Raw genomic sequence first — 7199 nt, forward strand, 5'->3', positions numbered from 1 at the left:
AGTGATGTTGTATCTCAAAGTTATAATTGAAAGGAAAACTCTAGCCTGGAAGTCACGGCAGTAGGTTCTGAGGAGACAGAGCAGATCTAAGAATCAAAGAGACATAGTCATCCCTTTGTTGTGTTCAGGGAGAGTGACACAGGGCTGAGGAGGAATCCTGCTCAGACTCCAGATGTGACCCTCAGCATGTCCCTTGACCCCTTTGAGCCAGAATTGCTAATGAATCTACCTTGCAGGACTGTATTGAGAATAAATACAACAAAATACCTGGAGCAGGGCCATGTACATGTAGTTAGTCTCTTTATTCTATGATAGCTAGATATAGAAGCTACAGGGGTGTGCAAAGTAAGTTTCTTACATCTACTGTGAACCTCCTTAAGTGGCAGTCAAGATAAATGCGTGATTGGATGTCAGTATCATGGCAGAGTCAGCCCCCACCTTTGACTCACCAACCAAGATACAAGGAAAAGGACATTCATATACCAACAGAGGACATTCACACAACACAAAAGGTGTCTGAGAGACCCATGCAGACATCCGTCTGAAAGTGGAGGTGCTGGACTCCCCGAAAGAAGTAGAAGGAGGTAAGGGGATCTCCTCTCCCTCCCCCAATGGCAGTAACCCAAGGCATGGAACCAAGCACAGCTCTGAGAGAGGGGGGCGGGGGGCCCTCTGTGGGAACACCTTCGCTCTCCAAGTTCCCTCACAGCCTGTGGGAAAGCCCCTCACAGAGGTGACTAAGTTATTGCAGGGGTGTCTTCATCAAGCCAGGACCCCAGGAGAACAGATAGCAAAGGCAGAGCAAGAACAACCCCCATATTGCACAGGCAAAAGAAAGTGCCCCTTGCCTAGCCCAGCACTCCAGCTCAGCCCGTCAGCCGGAGTGGCACCACATATGGTAGACAAGCAGCAGCTGTGAGGGGTCATAGTAGGCTTAGAATACACAATTCTTGACCCCCACCCAGTGGCAACAGGTGGAAGCTGCAACCAGATACTATCACTATGCAGAGGCACAAATCCATGCCATCAAACAGCATGAAAAAAATATATTAAACTCCAGACCAGAAAGAAAATGACAAGCACCCAGCAATCAATCCTGATAGAAGAGAAATTTGTAATCTAAATGACAGAAAATTCAAAATAGCTATCATAAAAAGAACTCAACAAATTACAAGGAAATACAGACAGTTCAATGAAATCAGGAAGTTCTTCACAAAAGAGATTGAAACTATAAAGAAAAACCAATCAGAAATATTAGAGATGAAAAACACAATGGATGAGATAAAGAAAAATCTAGACTTCCTGGATAAAAGAGCTGATAGTATGGAGGAATGAACTAGCAGTCTGGAGGACAGAAATATAGAAATGCTTCAGACAGAGAAGTAAGACTAAAAAGAAAAATGAAGAAATATCCAACTCAATTAGGAAATGCAACATAAAGATTATAGGTACTCCAGAGAGAAGAGAAGGAGAATGGTCTAGAAAGCTTGTTCAAAGAAATAATAGCTGAGAACTTCCCAAACCTGGAGAAGAAGCTGGAAATACAAGTGAAAGAAGTCAATAGACCTCCTAACTACATCAGTGTAAAAAGACCTTCTCAAAGGCATATAGTAGTAAAGCTGGCAAAAGTCAACGACAAAGAAACAACATTAAAGGCAGCAAGGCAGAAGAAAATAATTTACAAAGGAACCCCTATCAGACTTTCAGTGATTTTCCTTACAGGCTAGGAGAGAGTGGAATGATATATTCAAAATTCTGAAAATCAAAAACTTTCAGCCAAGAATACTCTATCCAGCCAAAATCTCCTTCAGATATGATGGAGAAATAAAAACTTTCCCAGATAAACAAAAGCTAATGGAGTTTATTGCCACAAGACCTTCCCCCAGACAAGAAATGCTCAAGAAGGCCCTCATACCTGGAAAAAAAAAGGGGGGGGTCAAAAAGCCTTGAGCAGGGAGATAAATAGGTAGACAAAATTAGAAAATTGCAGCTCTCTATCAGAACAGGTTAGCAAACAATTATAACATTAAAGAAAAAGGAAAGGAAAACACCAAAAATAAATATAATCTCATCATTTTAACCATAAACTCACAAGACAAGATGGAATAAGTTGTGACAATAATAACTTAGAAAGGGAAGAGGAAAGGGAGGGAATTGGCTTAGTCTAAGGAAATAAGAGGCTATCAGAAAATGGACTATCTCATCTATGAGATTTTTTATACAAACCTCATGGTAGCCACTAAACAAATAATCAGAACAGAGACACAAATGATAAATAAAGAGAAAACTAAGAAAACCATCATAGAAAGCTACCTATCTGAATCGGTAGTCTGAAATACATGGGATGAGAAACAAAGGAAATGCAGAAGAACAGGAAAATGGGTGATAAAATGACAGCATTAAGCCCTCATATATCAATAATCACTCTAAATGTAAATAGATTGAATTCTCCAATCAAAAGACACAAGACGGCAGGATGGGTTAACAAACAAGACCCAACAATATGCTGCCTCCAGGAAACATCTTAGCTCCAAAGACAAACACAGGCCCAGAGTGAAAGGATGGAAGATGATACTCCAAGCTAATGGCAAGTAAAAGAAAGCAGGTGTTGCCATACTTATATTAGACAAAGCAGACTTCAAGATAAAACAGGTAATGAGTGACAAAGAGGAGCAGTATATAATGATAAAAGGGACACTCCACTGAGAAGACATAACACTTTAAATATATATGCACCCAACACAGGAGCACCATGAAGCAGCTATTTACAAACCTAAAAGGAGATACTAGCAACAACACAATAATAGTAGGGGACCTTAACACCCCATTTACATCAATGGATAGATCATTCAGACAGAAAGTCAACAAGGAAATAGTGGATTTAAACAAAAAACTAGACCAGATGGACTTAATAAATATATACAGAAGAATACATCCAAAACCATCAGAATACATATTTCTTCTCAAGTGCACATGGAACATTCTCAAGGATAGACCATATGTTGGGAAACAAGGCAAGCCTCAATAAATTTAAGAAGGTTGAAGTCATATCAAGCATCATTTCCAACCATAATACTTGAAACTAGAAATCAACTATAAGAAAAAAGTTGGGAAAGTGACAAAGATGTGGAGACTAAACAACATGCTAGTGAACAGTATGGATCATTGAAGAAATTAAACGACAAATCAAAAAATATCTGGAGACAAGGGCCAGCCCAGTGGCACAGTGGTTAAGTTCACACGTTCTGTTTCAGCAGCCCAGAGTTTGCCGGTTCAGATCCCGGGTGCAGACCTACACACCGCTTGTCAAGCCATGCTGTGGCAGTCATCCCACATATAAAGTAGAGGAAGATGGGCACAGGTGTTAGCTCAGGGCCAGTCTTCCTCAGCAAAAAGAGGAGGATCGGCAGCAGATGTTAGCTCAGGGTTAATCTTCCTCAAAAAAAAAAAAATCTGAAGACAAATGAAAATGAAAATACACCATACCAACTCAGATGGGATGCAGCAGAAGCAGTCCTAAGAGGGAAATTCATCGCAATTCAGGCCCACCTTAACAAGAAAAATCTCAAATAAGCAATCTTAAACTACACCTAACAGAATTAGAAAAAAAAGAATAAACAAAGCCCAAAGTAAGCAGAAGGAGGGAAAATAATAAAAATCAGAGCAGAAAGAAATGAAATTGAAACCAAAAAATAGTAGAAAGGATGAATGAAACAAAGAGCTGTTTCTTTGAGAAGGTAAACAAAATTTATAAACCCTTAGCCAGACTCACTAAGCAAAAAAGAGAGAAGGTTCAAATAAATAAAATTAGAAATGAAAGAGGAGAAATTACAACAGATTCCACAGAAATACAAAGGATTATAAGACAATACTATGAAAAACTATATGCCAACAAATTAGACAATCTAGGAGAAATAAATAAATTCTTAGACTTATACAACCTCCCAAAACTATATCAAGAAAAAATAGAGAATCTGAATAGACCAATCACAAGTAAAGAGATTGAACAGTAATCAAAAACATCCCAAAAAATAAAATCCAAGACCAGATGGCTTCAATGGAGAATTCTACCAAACACTCAAAGAAGATTTAACACCTCTCCTCCTCAAACTATTCCAAAAAAATTGAGGAAGATGGAACATTTCCTAACACATTCTATGAGGCCAACATCACTCTGATCCCAAAGCCAGACGAAGACAACACAAAGAAGGAAAATTACAGGCCAATATTGCTGATGAACATAGATGCAAAAACCCTCCACAAAACATTGGCAAACCAAATACAGCAATACCTCAAAAAGATCGTACACCATGATCAACTGGGATTTATACCAAGGACACAGGGATGGTTCAACATCCACAAATCAATCAATGTGATATGACACATTAACAAAATGAGGAAGATTAATTGTAATTATTTCAGGCCAACACAAGTCTAGGCAGGACATAAATTATATATATTTTTTTAATTAGACATGAATTATTCTAAGTATATGACATTCTGGAAAAGGTAAAACTGGAGACAGAGATTAGTGGGGAAGGCGGGATGACTAAGAAGAACATAGAGGATTTTTAGAACAGCAAAACTGCTCTGTATATTATAATGGTGGCTACCTGTCATTATACATTTATCAAAACTCACGGAATGTATAACACCAAAAGTGAACCCTGATGTTAACTATGGACTTTGAGTGATAATGACATGTCAGTGTTGGTTCATCAGTTCTAACAACTAGTGAGGGATGTTGATAGTATAGGAAGCTATGGGTGTGTTGGGGCAGGGGGTCTATGGGAAATCTCTGTACTTTCAGCACGATTTTTCTGTAAAGCTAAAACTGCTCTAAAAAATATTGTCTACTTTTAAAAAATAGACATGATCTCCCCTAAACTAAGGGAACTGAGCCACAGAGGGACTGTGCCTTATTTGGGACATGAAGCCAGCTGGTGGTTGAGGCTCTCAGCTCCTTCATCCACGACCCCATGAGCAGAGAAGAGAGGAGAGACAAGCCAGCATGGGAAACTCATTTTGAAATACATTGTCACAAGATCTGCAACCCCAGAGCGATCCCTTTCAAAGCAGCTCTCCCATATTTTGACGCATAAGTCAAGGACAAAAGGGAATCTGAAAATAAATGAGAAAACCCTTTTGACTTTTTAGATGCAGAAACTTGTGACATGTGAGAAGAGGCAAATTTGGGTGATTTGCTTCCTACACGGGATCCCACCTTCTCTGGCATTCAGGAAAGAATATCTGCAAGCAGAGAAGGGTTCCTCTGAAACCAAGGGAAAGTTCTTCCTCAGTGCTGAGGGACCCTAATGCTCAGAAAACAGATGAACTCTCATCAAATGAGACTCATGGGCAGCTCCTACTTACCCTGGAAGACAGCTAGATGAAAACAAGATCAACATTTTAGAAACACATTGTTTCATTAGAAGCATAACTTGAGGAAGAAGTAAACGCTGAAATAAGCAATTCTATGAGGTCAGAGGTGTTCAATGAGGAAATACACTCAGAGTCTTGTGAAATTCTCCCAGGGAAGCTGGTGGAAACTACAACAAGGAAGTGGCCACATGCGCTGGGTTAGGCTCCCCCGAATGGGGTATATAAGGGCCTCCCCCAGCAGAAGGCAGCATCAGACCTCCCTCACCTCCTGAACATCCGTCCTCACCTCTCCTGAGTTCTCTCTACTGACACCATGGGGTGCTGTGGCTGTGGAAGCTGTGGTGGCTGCGGTGGTGGCTGCGGTGGCGGCTGCGGTGGTGGCTGCGGTGGCGGCTGCGGTGGTGGCTGCGGTGGTGGTTGTGGTGGTGGCTGCGGCAGCTGCACCACCTGCAGATGCTACCGGGTCGGCTGCTGCTCCGGCTGCTGCCCCTGCTGCTGTGGCTGCTGTGGGGGCTGCTGCAGTGTCCCCGTGGTCTGCTGCTGCCGCCGCTCCTGTGGCTGTGGCTCGTGTGGCTCGTGCGGCTCGTGCGGCTGTGGGAAGGGCTGTTGCCAGCAGAAGTGCTGCTGCCAGCAGAAGTGCTGCTGCAAGAAGCAATGCTGCCACTAGGCAGTCGGTCAGCTCTACCTCTAGGGTAAGAGATGCTTGGGACTTAGCTCACAGCACTTGGTAAGATTTTCCTCCATCTCTCCTGCCTGTTTCCTCCTGTCCTATGTACCTCGATGTCATGGAACTTTGCTCATTCTGTCCCTTGTACTCTGAAGTTTCAGGGCTGGTTCTATCCTTTCAGTGTGATATCATGATGACATCAATTTCTTCCCCCGGCATCATCCAGAATTTAGCATCAAAGAAGTATCTATTCTCTGTCATCTTGTCTCTGTTTGGAAGAAAGATAAAATGATCACCTTATATCATCAACATTAGGAGGTTGGAACACAGCCACTCATGTCAAAAATCTATTTACATTATAAGCTTAACAAAATAAAATCATGATAGCTAATATTTAGTTTTCTTGAAAAAATTACTTACGATGAACTTTTTGTTCTTTTCTATTGTACATTCACTAACATCTTTCCCATTTCTATGTCTCTGTTAAAAAAAAGGCAACTCTTTCTTAATAAAAAAAATATTTTCTTATTCTAATGTGTCTCTCTGTTCTGTAAGATGCGTACCCTCCCACTGGTGAGCACAATGGAGAAAAAAAAAAGAGTGATATTCAAAGACACAGGCCAGGTTTCAGTTAACGGATCATTGGTCCTATAATGTCCTATAATGGGTTTTACAATAAAGACATAAATTTGGGGGGAAATCTGGTCATCACTATCAATGAGGGAAATTCCTCTGCTCTCTTACAGATGCTTTCATGATGTCTGTCTCTGCAAGCGAATTCTGGTTATAAGTGTTGACAGTTCTAGTGTGGCAGGTCATGGCTTCACTCTAGAGCTCCATGTGTCTTTCACTCATTCATTCAGCAAATACTTGAGTGCTATTTTAGGCCAGGTATTCAGCCAAGCACTAGAGAGCTGAAGATAAACAAGTCTTTGCCTTCAAGTTGACGTCCTAGAGGGAAATAGAGACAGTCACTTACAATACAGCTTCCTATGTCAGATTTCCTTTGCCTGGTTACCTTTTCCCCACTCCTATATCAATGACTTATGTAGATTTTTGTATCCATTACTGCAGCCACATGGTTGAGTATCAATGTAAGTGACTCTCAATTCCTATGCCAGGTAAGCCAACCAAGTGAGTGATTTACAGC

The sequence above is a fragment of the Equus quagga genome, chromosome 17 (genome assembly GCF_021613505.1).
Source record: "Equus quagga isolate Etosha38 chromosome 17, UCLA_HA_Equagga_1.0, whole genome shotgun sequence".
Classification (NCBI taxonomy): domain Eukaryota; kingdom Metazoa; phylum Chordata; class Mammalia; order Perissodactyla; family Equidae; genus Equus; species Equus quagga.